The sequence below is a fragment of the Lutra lutra genome, chromosome 4 (assembly GCF_902655055.1).
Source record: "Lutra lutra chromosome 4, mLutLut1.2, whole genome shotgun sequence".
NCBI lineage: Eukaryota > Metazoa > Chordata > Mammalia > Carnivora > Mustelidae > Lutra > Lutra lutra.
In genome coordinates this window covers 187003876-187019786 of record NC_062281.1, presented here as the reverse complement: position 1 = coordinate 187019786, position 15911 = coordinate 187003876, and the positions used below count along the sequence as shown (strand labels likewise).

The 15911-nt window shown below is 49.2% G+C and overlaps 1 protein-coding gene across 2 annotated transcripts in view; it reads left to right on the top strand.

Moving 5' to 3' along the window:
• The first annotated feature begins 2964 nt into the window (after positions 1-2964).
• Positions 2965-15911, top strand: part of TMEM51 (transmembrane protein 51) — a 56121-nt gene continuing 43174 nt past the window's right edge. The window contains exon 1 of one of the 2 annotated variants that reach the window (XM_047727086.1): positions 2965-3421. The gene's annotated coding sequence lies outside the window, so the exon portion shown is untranslated. Of the gene's footprint in view, positions 3422-11172; positions 11197-15911 lie in introns of those variants that run through there. The other variant, XM_047727090.1, reaches the window with a different exon arrangement.

Sequence of the window (15911 nt, the reverse complement as noted above, 5' to 3'; positions counted from 1 at the left end):
ACCACATCTCTCTGTCCTCTGCTTCCACCATCATAACTTTGTCTCTGACCCTCCTGCCTCCCTCTTAGAAGTATGCTGGATCGTCCACGATGATTCAGGATGACTGCCCCATCCCAAGGGCCTTCCCTGAAATGCATCTTCAAAGTCCCTTTTACCATGTCACGTAACACCTTCACCAGGTCTGGGGATTAGAATATGAACATCTTTTGGCAGTCATTATTCTGCCTATCTCGTGCGGTTCCTGGCATAGTGGTTAAGAGCAAGCACATACATCAGGTCAAATCCTGGCCCTACCATCTTCTGGCAGATGGAAGTGTGTAATTTCTCTGAGTCTCAGTTAGCCCGACCTGAAACACTGAAATAATAGAATTTTCCTTCCAAGGCTGTTGGGAAGATTAAACAAGATAATACAAAGTTTACAGAGCTCTTGAAATACCGTGCTCAGTAAATGGGAACTGTCATCTCCCCTGCTGCCTCTTATGGTAACGGGTAACAGAAATTCCACCATTTGAGATTTACTTCTTTGGCTCTTTCCCCAAGGACACAGACACATCTCGGGCCCTTGTGAGCTGACAGAGAAGTTGGCCGTTAAATGAAGTCAGGCTCCTCAATAGGACTTAGAGAACCAGGGAAGAATCAGAGAAACATACCAAGGGAGAGGGAGAGGGAGAACACACTGCCTCTGTCCGTTTCTAGTTTTGCCTGTGGCTCCACTTCAGATGGGAATTTCTCCAGCCTCTTCCCAGATTAGCCAGGGTGAGCCTGCCTAAAAGGAATACTCTGAAGATGATTTGCTGAGATAGACGAGACCTGCCCAGTTAGGCTTGTGGCAGAGCAGGGTGGATCTGGAGTTGGATCCTGGCATGGAAAAGTACTGAAGCCCTTTGCCTCCAGGTGGGAGGTAGAGCTGCTGTCTGAAATGATTATCCCCAGTCCGGGCCTCTCCGAAGTTGGTCTTGCAGAGTGAAATGAAAGCCAGATTCTGCGTCTTATCTGAGAGCTACATGACTGTTTCTCATCAACCATTTAGAGACTGGAAGCTTCCCAAATTTGGTGTCTAAACTTCGTGATGGAATATACACAGCTCTCCAACGTGAACTTGTGTAGCCACCTGCCTGCCAAACAGTTCTCCCCCTTCAATAAGATAATGTTACTCTTTGGGGCTTTCATTTAACCAACAAGTATTTATGAAGCACCTGCAGGGAGCCAAGAGAAGGGGTCCCTAACCTCAAGGAGAGCAGGAGGCAGACTTGTAAAGAATTATGTCACTGTGTAGAGTGAGATAAAAGTGACTTCCCTTCCTGAAAGAGAGGGAGAAGCAGGGAACCTTGTCTCGGGGGAGAGAGTAGATGCAGAGCGACAAGGAATTCTTCCAAAGATGGGACAGCACAGGCCCTGGAGCCAACCAACTGGGGTCTAATTGCTGATACTTCCCAGCTGTGTGACCTTGGGCAAATGATGACCTCACTTCCTGAAGCCTCAGCTTTCTCTTCTATAAAGTGGGTGTAGCCAAAGAACATCCCTGGGGTTTTTGTTTTATAAGGATTCAGTGGGCTGGGAAGTGAGTAGCAACCTGATGATGGGTCCATTGCCAGGATGTGAGGAATAAGCTGTTATTGTTATATTCATGAAGACTCATCACTGTTTCCCTAAATACTTTCCTCATCCCCAAATCACAGGTCAGCCCCAAATTTGCCTATTTGTGGACACCAAGTTAAAAAGCAACAGTGGGAGGAAACACCCACGTGGGATGACATGGGCATTCATACCTTTGGATGATGTGTACCCATGAACTTGGCAGTTCGGCAGTGAACTTGACTGGGGTCCCACCAGGGTGTCTAATTTCTGTCCTGGACACAGCAGATTCCCAGTAGGAGGCGCCTTCTGTCCTCAGCTGGATTTTTTGACACCCGCCAGCCGCCTATTGGCTTTTCTCAGGATTTCAACTTCACAGAACTCCAGCGGGGCGCGGGGGGGGGGGGGGTGCGGCGGAGAAGGGGATCCCAGACCCGGCCTCTCTTGGAACTCAAAACAGTCTAAGATTGGGGGAGGCCGCGGGCTATTTTTCCCTCTAGGTTTAGAATTCGGGTTTTCTGTGGTCTGGCAGAGATCAGATTAGTTTGGGCGCCAGAGAGGCATGGTTCCAGGGCAAAACACCGGGGTGGTGGGGGCACTGGTAGAGCCGCGGTCGATGAGAGGCACCCTCACCAGTTCGTCTTTATCCTCCAGAGCCAGGCCTCTCAGGCAGTAGTTCTGGGGCTCTAAGCAGAGGTGGGCCACCCCCCTGCAACCTGGCGGTCAGGACGACAGCCGGTGTTTCTTTGGGAAAGTTCTCCGGAAAGCTGGGAATGAAAGCACCCAGTAGGCAGGATTCTCTGGACAGGGCGTCCGCATCCCGAGGCGCGCGGGCCCCCGCAATGGGCTCCACCCCGGCGGTACGACCGGGAATCCGCAGGGGGCGCTCAGGGGACCGGGGAGGGACCGAGGGGTGGGGGTGGGGCGCCCGGCCGAGGGCAGGAGCAGACTCGCTTAAAAAAAAAAAAAAAAAAAAAAAACAAAAAACCTGCTTCCTCCTTTCCTACCTCCACCCATCAGTCACCTCGCAAACCACCAGCCCTGGGCGGTGCAGGCGGGTCCCAGCGCCCCAAACGCTCCCAAGGGTGAGGGGGGAGGCGGTGGCCTCCGCAGGAAGTGGGGTGAGAGGCCGGCGCACCGCTCCGCCAGGTGAGCGCACGGCCAGGTAAAGGCGCGGCAGCTGTGTCCGCAGTGCTGTACCTGCACACTGGCGCCAGAGTTGAGGTATGGGGAGGGAGGGACGGTCTCCCAGCTCAACTTAACATTTAAGTAACCTGGACTCCTGGGCCGAGTCGCCGTCCCCCATTCCACCGCCACATCCAACTCCGCGGCCCGGGGGTGGGGATGTCTCGGCTCTGTTCCATTCCCCCATCCCTGCTTAGCCAACTCGGAGTGGCGGGGGTCGGGCGAGGGCTTGGCCCAGCATCCCCCCGCCCGCTAATCCGACAAGAGAGAACGGGTCCCTTCCGTCCGCAGCTCGGGTCCGCGCCCCAGTCCTGGGGGTGGCGCTGAGCTCGCCGAGGGAGGGTCGACTGGTGGGCGGTGCCTCTCCGGGCTGGAGGCCGCTCCCGGCCGGCGCCGCCCTCTGTCTCTCGCGGTCCCTCCCTCCCGCACGCCGGCGCTCCGAGCCAGAGCTTCCTGCGTCCCCATCCCGGTCCCGGAGCGGGCGGTGCGCCTTCTCCGCCGCCGCCTCCTTCGACCGAGACCCCCACCCCGAACCTCCGGCCCTGGGATCACAGCGCCCCGAAGGAGGCAGCCCGGGGTGGGGGGGGGTGGGGTACCGGGTCGTGGAGTCCCCGGTCCCCGGCCGCCCGACCGTGACGGAGCTGGACCCGCAGCCGCCCGGGTGAGTCTGCGCCGCCGCGCCCTCCGCCCCGCGGCGTCCCGCGGAGTGACTGTTGGCAGGGCCGGGGAGGGAGTCGAGGGCTGTCGGGGTCTGTTTGTCCGCCCGTCTGGGAGCTTCCTGTCCCGGGTCCGCCGCCGGGAGGACTCTGAACCCGCACCCACTAGAGCCGCGCCCCGCCAGTGCGGGACACCCCGCCTCCACGGCAGCGCGCAGACCTCGGCGCGGGGAAGGCAGCCAGTCTCCGGGGCCCTCTGTTGGCGAGGTCAGGTGCCATTCGCCAGGCGGGTTTCGAACCCTTGGCCTCGAGCGAGAGGCACCTTCCACCCGTGCCTGGAGCAGAACTTCCCATTAAGTCCCCGGAAACCACCCTGGCGCTGCCCAGTCGATCCCTCGTCCCCCAACCCTAACTCTTTTCTGGAAACCGAGGCTTTGGGGAATTTAGATTCGAGTGTATGTTTAACGTGCCAGAGGCAAAAAGAAAACAAAAAACAAACAAAAAACTGTAAGAAATCGGGCGTGAGCAAAGTAGGGAGACACAGTTTCTTCCCTGCGAAATAGGCGTGATAACCGCCTGGGATGAGGTGGGGCGCTCGTGCCGAGCCCATCGCAAGAGCTTGAAATCCGTTTCAGATCTCCTGTCTGGGTCCCAATGGGAGGCGTGTGGCCTGGGAGTGCCAAATTGCAAGGGATGGTCACTTACAGAAAGTAAGTTTTCCTAACCAGGGCGTGGGGGAAACAGGAAACCTGGATATCCGTACGGTTCCCCAGCCCTGCCTGGGCCCTCCCTGGCCGGTAGCAGCTTGTGTGGCCCGGGCCAGATCCCTGCTAGCGGTGCGGGTGGTCGGGGAGCCGGGAACTCCCGCACAGCTGGAGCGCAGCGGGCGGAGCCTGGGTGGGCGGGGCCGGAGCAGCGGGGGCGGAGTCGGAGCCCTAGGGGCTGGAGAGGGGTTTCCCTCCGGTGCCCGCTTTTGGCTTTTGATCGACGTGGTGGTGGTCTTCGAGTATGGCTTCTCTAGTGGAAGATCGCCTCTGGGACCTGTGAGCGGCTTTCACACTTTGGAGACTTGTCACACAAGGATCTTGTCCTAAGTTAATAGGAACGAATGGAATTGGGAAGGAGCCCCTTTCCCTCCACATGCTTCCCTCCGCAGCTTGCCAGAGGTACTGCCCAGTGGGGATTGGGACAAAAGGCAGAAGAGAGGGAGGGGAGGAGGCTGGTGGCGCATCTGTTCTGGGGGTGGTTGGATGGTTAGGGCCTCCTGGGCATCAAGCAGAGCCAGGCCTGCCCCAGGGATACAGGGCCTTGGGACCTCAAGAGCTCCCAGCCTCTCGCATGGTCTATGACAAGTGTTGCTCAGAGGTGGTGATACAGTCAGTCCCCAGCACTGGCTGGCTTCGTGACCCGCCTCTCTGAGCCTCCAGTTTCTTCCTCTGTAGGATGGGAGTGATAATCTTGGTGGGACTTTCATGCCTAGCAGGAAGCTCTGTTACAGGGCTTTGGGGAGAACAGGAGAGAGAAAGATAACTCGGGCTAAGGTGTGCCAGGAGGTCCCGCCAGGAAAAGGATATTGGAATATGCAGCAGTGTATTGGAACCCCTCGTGGAGGGGGAGGAAGGGTGTCTGGGCTGATGGAACAGCACAAGCAAAGGCACGGAGGTACAAAGGTACACAATCCGGAGTGTGGTGGGCCTGGCAGGGAGTGTGCTCAGGCAGTGGCAGATGGGTTTGTGGGAAGGTGGGGAAAGTAAAGGAAATGGAGGGTCTGGAAAGGGGGCTGGTCACGTGGGACTTTATCATGTGGATGTCTGGGAGCCATTCAACAGATGTTGACTGAGTGCCTTCCAAGGGCCTGGCACTGTTCTAGGTGCTCAGGATGGATCATTGAACAAGAAAGACAAAGACACAGATTCCATTCAAGTTCTTTAAGGAGGGGAGTCATTTGATCCTGTTGGTATGTGAGGAAAATAATTCTTCTATGTGGACATCAGATGAGACTTCGGGGAAGGCTGCTGGGAGAGAGGAAGCTGGTCGGCGGGCCGGTGGCAGTGGGAATGAAATGGCGGGGGGAGGCTGGAGTGGAGCCCCGTGCAGGAGGCAGAGATTACCATGTGGTCTTCACACGTGACCATTGCTCAAGGGTGAGGTTTGTGGATTTGGTGTGAGGCCCAAACTGCCAGCCTGTCTTCCGACAGAGAGTGCGGGCAAATGCCTGGGAACTTGGCAGGGCCCAAGCCCCTCCAACTCTGGCTTTCCTGCTCCCTGACTCCAGAAGGCACATAACCTAGGAGTTTCTGTGTGAGGAATGGCAAAGCTGGACACAGAGCCAGCAGCCCATCTCTTGGGCAACCTGCCTCCTTTAGGGCTCCTGTTTTCCTGGGTCACCATTCTGGTAAATGTTCTCTCCCTCCTTGGGGTTGGCAGTAAACCCCTCAGGACCCTAGGGCTGGAAGAGGGGCTTTGGCTCTGGGCTTCTCTTTTCCCCGTTCCAAATTAAGGTGGAATTCAAGGGACTGAGCAGAGTCCGAAGTGCTGGGAAAGTTCCAGAAGCTCAGAAGTCTTATGTTGGGGATGTGGCAAGGGGTCTGCTTCTGGCTCCTGGCTTTTGCTTTCACTTTGTTTGGAAGCTTGGATGGGCCTTTCTTGCAACTGATAGCTCTCTAAGACTATTCTCTGTGTCGGAAGTCTCCCTTTGCTTGGAAGGAGACCCCCCTCTGTCTTTCGCCAGCCACAGGAGTACCCCAGAATGTCTTGGGTGGAGGGGACCACTCTCATTTGACAAATAAAACTCAGATAGGGGAAGAGCACGCAGCAAGTCAGCAGCAGAACTGGGACTGCCCCCCCGTCCCCGACTGCTCTGTGTTCTCCCAGGAGACCTGGGACTCGTTTTAGAACCCAGTTTAGTACAGAGTTGGTGGTTTCTCAGGATCCCTGCCCTGCTGGCCGCTTCATAGAGTCTTGTTCCTCCCCAGCCTGGACAGGTGGCCCAGCTTAGCCTGGCAACATTTTTGTTCTTCTCCCCTTGGATTGAGCCCTTGGTACACCCGCTGCCTCTCCGGGGAGCTCTGGCTCCCCAAAGAAACAGGTTTTCCCTGCTTCATGCCAGACTGCCCAAGGCACTAGCCAGAGGCAGCCCCCTGAGAGTCTCTGCAGAGCTCTCCCCCACTAGCTGTGGCCTCAAGACTGATTCTTGACTCCTCCCTCCCCTCTGCCCCAACCCTTACCTCCCGAGGCTGTTGGCCCTGCCTTCTATCCAGTGTTGTTTACTTGGGCTAAGCTGCCAACAGTCTCTTATTCTCTCTTGCCCTAGATTTATCAGACCTAACAGCCCTTAAAACCTGAATGCTGGTCTTTTCAGTTCTTCGAGTTTCGGAACCAGAGGGAAACTTAGCCATCAAAATATCTAATCTGCTTATTTTACAAATGGGGAAACCGAGGCTCAGGGAAGGGAAAGCACTCGTCTGAGTTCAGAGATAGGACTAGACCCCATTTTCTGATTTCAGGGGTGGTTCTTGAAAATAAACCAAAACAATAAAACCAGAGGAGAGCCCCTCAGAACCCTCTTTCTCTCCACGCACCCCCTGGCAAGTGCTGAAGGACCCGGAAGATGAGGGGTGCACGTCAAGGCGCATATATCCTGACATTTTCAGATGCTCTCTGTTCAGACTGGTATGAATGCCAGGGAGAAAGCTAGTGATTAACCAACCTTGTCTGCTGTTCTTCTAAGCATACTTGACAATGCACCTGGGAATGGGCGGGTGTTTAATGTTTTCACCCCCAATTACAAAGGCAGTACCTGCTCAATGTAGAAAACCTGGGAGGAACCCATCATGATATGCCAGCCACCACTGCTGATAGTTCGGTGTTTAATGCAGATTTTTTGTTTGCTTGCTTGCTCTGCTGCTGTTTAATATCTGGTTCATCTTCATAACGTGTATTTTCCCTTGTGTGACAGCGCACTGGTTCTAACCTGTCAATTTCATGTACTTGTGCCCTCTGATGGCTGGAAGGTTCTGAGGAAGCCAGCTTTCTGTGGCTGTGTCAGAACACTCCAGCAACCAAAAATCCTAGCATGCTATGCAGATTATGGACTGAGTGGGGCTTCAGGGGGCCATGTCTCTGCACCACCATGGTGTTTGGGAAAGGGCTGTGTTTACTATTTGAAGCAAAGATCGATTCTCAGTGAGCCTCTTAGAAACGGAGGAGGTTAGCCATCTCGTTGCGATGGGTGTGACCCAAAGACTATAGGAGGGAAAGAGAAGTCTTCGTTTCCTCTGATTGTTTGCTGGTTGGTTTTTAACCCAGCCAAGTGCTCCCACTCCCCCTTACCACCCCTTGTCCTGAATCCCCCCAGGATTAGGCACTGGGATGGCAAGTATGGATCCCTAGGAAAATCAGTAATGTACTCGGCTTGCTCGTCTCCGAGTCTTGCCTCTTGGACTGTGAGTATTTCAATGACAAGCCTGAGCAGAGAATTTGCTGGCTACTCAGGAAACCCAGGCTGGTAACTTCACCTTTGGGACAGGGTCTCCTGGCGTTATCTCTCACGTTCTAACAGTATCACAGCTTCATTAAGGCCATATAAATTGTCAATGCTCGAGGCGATCTCAGAGGATTCCTTAGGCCAATGTCTACAGACTGTGGGCAGCAACTTAGTGGGTTTTAAAATCAGTGAAGTAGTTTTCCACTGGCTTTTAAAAAGTGATGTAGAAGAAAGCAGACTAGAGACAAAATGCATCTCCTGTCGTGAGAAGCATCCTTTAGTAAAACTTTCATCTCAATTACCTCTATATCTCTCTATGCACTGAGTCACCAGATAAATATATTTCCATCTGCATGGTAAGAACCTTGGTCAGTCCTTGCCCCAGTCCATTGGGTTTCTTTTTAAAATGAGGTACAGGGTGCCTCGTTAGCGCAGTAGATAGCGTGTCAGTTTCATAAAATGAGGTACGGTTCACATACAATATTATGTGAGTTTCAGGTAGACAGCATTGTGATTTGACATTTGTATCTGTTGCAAAATGATCAACACAGCAAGTCTAGTTACCACCTGTATTAACCTGACAAAGTTAATACAGTGTTATCAACTATATTCCCCATGCTATAAGTTACATCCGCATGACTTCTTTGTTTTATAACTGCAAGTATGTACTTCCTCATCCCCTTCACCCATGTTGCCCCCAACAAGCCCTCTCCCCTCTAGCAACCACAAGTCTGGTGTCTGTATCCATGAGTCTAGGGTTTGTTTCGTTTGTTTTCTAAATTCCACATATTTTGAAATCCTGCATGATTTGTCTCTTTCTGTCTGATTTATGCATGAATCCTCTAGGTCTATGCATGTTGCTGCAAATGGTAAGATTTTCATTCTTTCTTATGGCTCGGTATTTATTTATATATATAAATATTTATATCATGTCTTCTCTACCCACTCATCCATTGATGTATACTTGGGTTGTTTCCATGTCTTGGCTGTTGTAGATAACACTGCAATGAACAGAAGGGTGCATGTATGTTTTCAAATTAGTGTTTTTGTTTTCTTCGTGTCAATACCCAGGAGTGAAACTGCTAGATCATAAAGTAGTTCTATTTTCAAGTTTTTGAGGAACCTCCACACTTTTTTCTATAGTGGCTGCACCAATTTACATTCCCACCAAAAGCGCGCAAGGGTTCCCTTTCTCCCACATCCTTGCCAACGCATGTTTTTTCTTATCTTTTTGATGATAGCCATTCTGACAGGGGTGAGGGGGTATCTCATTGTGGTTCTGATTTGCATTTCCTTGATGATGAGTGATGTTGAACGTCTTTTCATGTGTCTGCTGGCCATCTGGATGTCTTCTTTGGAAAAATCTCTGTTCAGATCATCTGCTTATTTTTTAATCAGATTCTTTGTGGGTTTCTTTTGTTACTGAACTGTGTGAGTTCTCTATATATTCTGCATATCAACTCCTTATCAGATATATGATTTGCAAATGTCTTCTCCCATTCTGTAGGTTTTCTTTTCATTTTGTTGATGGTTTTCTTTGCTGCACAGAAGTTTTTTAGTTTAATATAGTCCCAACTGGGTTTTGTTTTGTTTTGTTTTTTGTTTTTTGTTGTTTTTTTTTTTTTTGCTTTTGTTTTCCTTGCCTTTGGAGTCAGATCCAAAAAAACATCACCAAGACCAATGTCCAGGAGCTTACCGCTTCTGTTTCCTCCCAGGAGTTTTGTGGATTCAAGTCCTACATTCAAGTCTTCAGTCCATTGTGAGTTGATTTTCGCATATGGTGTTAACAGCCCACTGCTTTTTATACTGTGATTCTGGGAAACTTGGAATTCTTTGGATGGGTCCCAGAAGCAATCAGGGGTTCGCAGGGACAGAGCTGAGTGGTGGGAGGAAGGCCAGCTGGAAGGAAGCTCTTTTTACAAATGTTCCAGATGTCAGGGGTGAGAAAGATTCCTTTAAGAAAATTCTGTGGGGGCGCCTGGGTAGCTCAGTGGGTTAAAGCCTCTGCTTTCGGCTCAGGTCATGATCCCAGGGTCCTGGGATCGAGCCCCGCATCAGGCTCTCTGCTCAGCGGGGAACCTGCTTCCTCCTCTCTCTCTGCCTGCTTCTCTGCCTGCTTGCAATCTCTGTCTGTCAAATAAATAAATAAAATCTTTAAAAAAAAAAAAAAGAAAGAAAATTCTGTGGCTTTAAAAACAATACCAAACAGCAGGTTAGAAACCAGTGCTTGTCCAACCACCTCAGTTCTTAGAGGCCAGAAAACAGAGAGTCTGTATAGGACAGATGGGCTCTCCGGCCACACACTCAAGCATCTCTAAGTATAGACCTCTGACACCTCTCCAAATGACATGCCAAAGTCAGTATCAGACACAGCTGTTGGCCTGAAACACACATTCATCATGCAGCCCAAGTCCCCCACAAGCAGTGCTGTTTGTGTACACTAGGAATTTCGTGTTTATCATAAAGCCTATAACTATCACACTAATGGCCCAGTTTATATTGCCACGGTGCACAAAACATTCATTTGTTCTGTGCCAGCATCTAAAACCCATCGCAGGATTGGTAAGTCCATTTTGGCATTTCTTCTTTTCTTAATGTGCCCCAGAGCTTTCTAGTGGAAGCGTCCTAAAGGTGATGGGCCCAAGGTCACCCAGCAGATTGTGGCAGATCCAGGATGAGAACTTGCCATGGTAGGTGAGCTTTTTTTTTTTTTTTACACGATTGTGGCCTCATACGATGTACATTCTGGATGTCTCCAGAAGGTTCTAGTATTTCTTTGATGCAGGATATAGAACCCGGTGGCTCTAATTCTCGGTGAATTTTATGTCTTTGCCACTTTTTCCTCTCCATATCTGGTCTGGGGGAGAGAGAGAGAGAGAGAGAATTTACTTACCTTACCCTTGTCTACATTTTTCCCGCACCTACAGGGTGTGTATAGGGATACCTAATTTCTTTTTTTTTTTTTTTTAAGATTTTATTTATTTATTTGACAGTCAGAGATCACAAGTAGGCAGAGAGGCAGGCAGAGAGAGAGGAGGAAGCAGGCTCCCTGCTGAGCAGAGAGCCCGATGTGGGGCTCGATCCCAGGACCCCGGGATCATGACCCGAGCAGAAGGTAGAGGCTTTAACCCACTGAGCCACTCAGGCGCCCCAGGGATATCTGTTTTCATTGCACTCTATAGAGACCGCATATATTACAGATTGAAGATTTGTGGCAACTCTGTATCCAGCAAGTGTCTTGGTGCCATGTTTCCAACAGTATCTGCTCACTTCCTGTCTCTGTGTCACATTTTGGTAATTCTCCCAATATTTCATTTTCATTTTCATTATTATTATATTTTGTAGAGTGGTCTGTGATCAGTGATCATGACTTGCTGAAAGCTCAGAAGATGGTTAGCATCTTTTAGTAATAATGTATTTCTCAATTACGGTATGGACCTTGTTCTTCTTAGCCATAATGCTATTGCACGCTTAACAGACTACAGCCTAGCGTGAACATGACTTTAAATGCCCTGGGAAACGGAAAAAGTCATTTGAGTCATTTTATTGCCATATTCACGTTATTCCAGTGCCCTGGAACCGAGCCTGCCATATATCTGAAGTGTGCCCATGCTGGTTAGGGTTATAAGCGTGCTTTGTTGATACTTGGTGGAAGAGAGGGTATGGTTAAAAAACAAACGCTCACACTTTGGGATCCCAAATATTATGTCTTCATGAACTGGAGTTTGGATGGTAGCAATTACTTATGGGAGTTGTCCTTGGGTCAACGTGTTCAAGCAGTGATGGGTGCAAATTCTACTATGGTGGCAGGGTATGTCACCTTCGGCTTACTGCAAGCTGTGGCTTTTTACAGATGTACTGGGATGTTCTGTGTGCCCGTGGTGAACTAGAGGGCCGGCTTCTATGTCTTGGGGAGGGAGGGAGCCGGATATAAAGGCACCATTGCCATTCAGCTGACAGTGACGACAAAACCCAGGAGAGGGAAGAGGAAATTTCTCCCAGACCTGGATGGAGTGTCAAAGGCAGGCTTTCAGAAAGCTGAATCTACGCTGAAATCAGAAGGTAGGCACCAGAGAAGGGTGCACCTGGCTGAAGCTACAGTCTGGGTAAAGGCCCCGAGCTGTAGAAGAGGTTAATTGACATGGGCTGATACTACATGTGAATGGTGGGATGAGAAAAACCTTTATACAGTTACTTCTCAAAAGTCGTTTGGGAAGTGAGACTCATTCATCCAACCGATATTTATTGAGTTCTTTCTGCAGGCCAGGTGTTCTGGGCTTTAGGGGGACATCATCTATAAGAGAGACATGGTCCCTGCTCTCGTGGAGCTGACACCTTATTGGGGCGCAGCAAGGAATCAGTAAATTAGGACACAAGTGAAGTAACCAATAATCATATATTCACAGAACGAAAATCTTTACCATCCCCTTAATTGCATGTAGGATCAAGGCTAAGCTAAAACCCTTAACCTTCAAAGTTCTAAAGACTAGAGTCTCCTAAACACTGGACTCCTTAGAGTTCAGACTCCGTTTACCTTTCTGGACCCATTGCTGCTGCCCCAACCGCTCCCCCCCAACCAATGGATATGTTGTGAGGAACCAGAACCACTTGCCACCTCCATCTCCCTCCTACACCCCCACCCATAGCCATGAACCGTGATGGTTCTTCTCTTTCTATTCCTTCTGCTTTTCTGCCTAAACGATTCTCAGTCCTAGACAAAACTCTTTAAAAAAAAAAAACCCAAACTCTATTTATTTTGGAATAATTTTAGATTTATAGAAAAGTTGCAGAAATAATAGCTTTCCTATATCCTTGACGCAGCTTCCCCTGGTGTTAGCATCTTACCTAACATGGCGTAGGTAACAAGGCTGCGAAATTCACGTTATTACTCACAAGATGGCGGACTTTATTTGGATGTCACCAGCTCGTTTTGTTTTTGTTTCTGCTCTGGGATCCATTTCAGGACACCCCACGGCTTTCAGTTGTCCTGTCTTCTTCATCTCTCCAGGTCTATCCCAGTGTTTTCCTTGAATTGTGTGACCTTGAAAGCTTTGATGAGTACTGGTCAGTATTCTCTAGAATGCCCCTTACTTTGGGTTTGTTTGATGTTGTCTCATGGTTAGACTGGGATTTGGGGTTTGGGGAAAGAATGTGACAATGGTGAAGTATCCTTATCATTGCATCCCGTCAGGATTTACTTGACATATGACCACATGACTCACTAGTGATGCTGACCTTGATCATTTGGTTGAAAGTGTCTGCTCCACTTCTCCACTGTTCCACAGCCCCTTGTGGGAGGGAGGTTTTAAAGGATGACAGTAAAAGGTAAAATTATCAAAGAAATGACTGAAAATGATTGATAGGTTAGGCTCCTAAAATTAAAGAAAAAAAACCACTTCAGTACAGCACATAAATTAGAGCAACATTTACAACACACTTTTCAGACAAGGGGCTGTTTTCTGAACACATACCAAGCTTTTCCGGTTAGTAAGGAAAAGTCAACTACCCTCAAGCAATGGAATAAACAAAAACCAAAATGAAACCAAAAACAAACAGATGGAAAAAATGGAATAAAGAAGAGATGCTGCTGGCCAGCAAGCCTGTGGGGAGAAAAGAAAAAGAAAAAGAGACAAACAAGACATGTAACCACACTACACGGATATCATCTAATTTATTGTTCCTGTTCGAGAGACCCCACAATATCAGGGTCCACATCGGGATCTCCCATTGATGTTCTTTTTCTTAAGTTTTTATTGAAATTTCAGGTAGTTAACCTAGAGTGTAATTGCAGTTTCAGGGGGATGGTAGAGTGATTCAGCGCTTCCATTCAACACCGGCACTCATTACAACAAGTGCACGCCTTACTCCCCTGGGCTGCCCGTAGATTCTAGTTTTCTTTAATCCAAGATAGTCTCCCGACCTTGTTGGATCTTCCGTGGCATTGACGTTTTTGAAGAGGTGGACCCAGTGTCTTAATTGCTTCTCCCCTCATGACTGGATGAGTTTTTAACTTTCATGGCAAGACACTGTCATATGTGCTATGGTACAGTTGTCATCACATCCCACCAGGAAGCACAGCAGGTCAGAGTTCAAGAAAGAAGGAGGGAGGAAAAGGAGGGGGTCGGGGAGGAGAAGGAGAAGAAGAAATACCTTTGGCCAATAAGCACATGGGAAAAAAAAACCCAACATTCACCCCCATCATATTAAAGAAAATGACACTTAAAACTCTATCACCTTTCACACAGGAAATTTTAAATGTCTTGAATGTTTCAAAACTTTAAGTGAAAGAAACAATGCCAGTCTTTCACCAGCTCAGGGTGGGGACGAGGACAGTCTGAAATGTGTGGCCAAGCATTAAAAAACGCAGCAGTCTCAATACCAAGAATTTATCCAGAGGACACACGATTGTGTAAGGAGTTAGTTTCAATACTGTTATTTTTTTAAAGATCCATAAAATTAGAAACCAATTCTGCGTCTGGTAGTAGAGGATTAGTTAGTTGGGTAAATTATGAGGCCTCCATGGAATGTTCTTCAGCCACTGAAAGTTATGGTTTGGATGAATACTGATGATGTGCAGAATCATTTGTTATATATCAACATTTTAAAAGTTAGGTCACCAAGCCATGTTGTAGTGAGATCTCATTTTTGTTAAAAAAAAAAGGGGGGGGTGCGTCTGGGTGGCTCAGGGGGTTAAAGCCTCTGCTTTCAGCTCAGGTCATGATCCTAGGGTCCTGGGATCGAGCCCCGCATCGGGCTTTCTGCTTGGCGGGGAGCCTGTTTCCCTTCCCCCTCTCTGCCTGCCTCTCTGCCTACTTGTGATCTCTGTCGATCAAATAAATAAATAAAATCTTTAAGAAAAAAAAAAAAGAAAGAAAAAAGAAAAGGTATGTTTGTTTATAGAACACACAAGAAAGTCTGAACACGATCACAGATATTATCAGTAGTTAGGGATGGTGGGTAATCGGTGATTTTCATTTCCTTTCTGCTAATCTAGATTTATTAATGTTTGCTTAATAAAGAAGCATTGTTTTTATAATAAGAGAAAAATGTTTTAAAAAAATTTTTTAAGTCTCCCAGAGTTGTACTGGGTCCCCCAAGAGTGTTTGCTAAGTGACATGCTTGTGAGCTGTAGGGGGCTTGCATTGGATTTTAGCCCCTAGTCCAGGTGGTTCTTTTATAATTTTAGCTTTGAGCATCTGGTTCTGCCTTTCCAGACTTAAAAAGCTGAGAGGGAGCATGGTGAGAATACAGCAGTGCACTCGTCTGCACCTGGGAAAACCATCTGTTACAGGCTGTTTCTGTGCCCCGCCCAAATTTGCATGTTGAAGCCCAACTCCCAGCGTTATGGTATTAGAAGGTGGGGCCTTGGGCAATAATTAGGTTTATTTTTTTTTTTTTAAGATTTATTTATTTATTTATTTATTTGACAGAGAGAGACACAGCGAGAGAGGGAACACAAGCAGGGGGAGTGGGAGAAGGAGAAGCAGGCTTGCCGTGGAGCTCCATCCCAGGACCCCGGGATCATGACCTGAGCCGAAGGCAGATGCTTAACGACTGAGCCACCCAGGCGCCCCAGTAATTAGGTTTAAATGAGGTTGTGAGAGTGAGTTTATCATGATGGGATTAGTGCCCTTAAGGGGAGAGGAGGAGAAAGAGATCCCCCAGGAGAGGCTCCTGGAGGACACAGCCAGAAGGCCACCATCTTCAAGCCAGGAGGTGGGCCCTCACCAGACATGAGATCTACCAGCACCTTGACCTTGGACTTCCAGCGTCGGGGAACAGGGAGGAGTCACTGTCTGTTGATTAAGGTCTGTAGTGGTGGTTATAGCAGCCTGAGCTAAGACAACACCCTCCCAGCGCTCCATAGATCTCGTGTCTGGTGAGGGTCCACCTCCTGGCTTGTAGGTGGGTGGGAGGATTCACTGCTTGCTGAGCACCTACTGGGTGCCACCCAGAGGGACAGGAGCTTCACTCGAGTGGCCTCACATGGTCCTCAGCGCAGCCGGGGC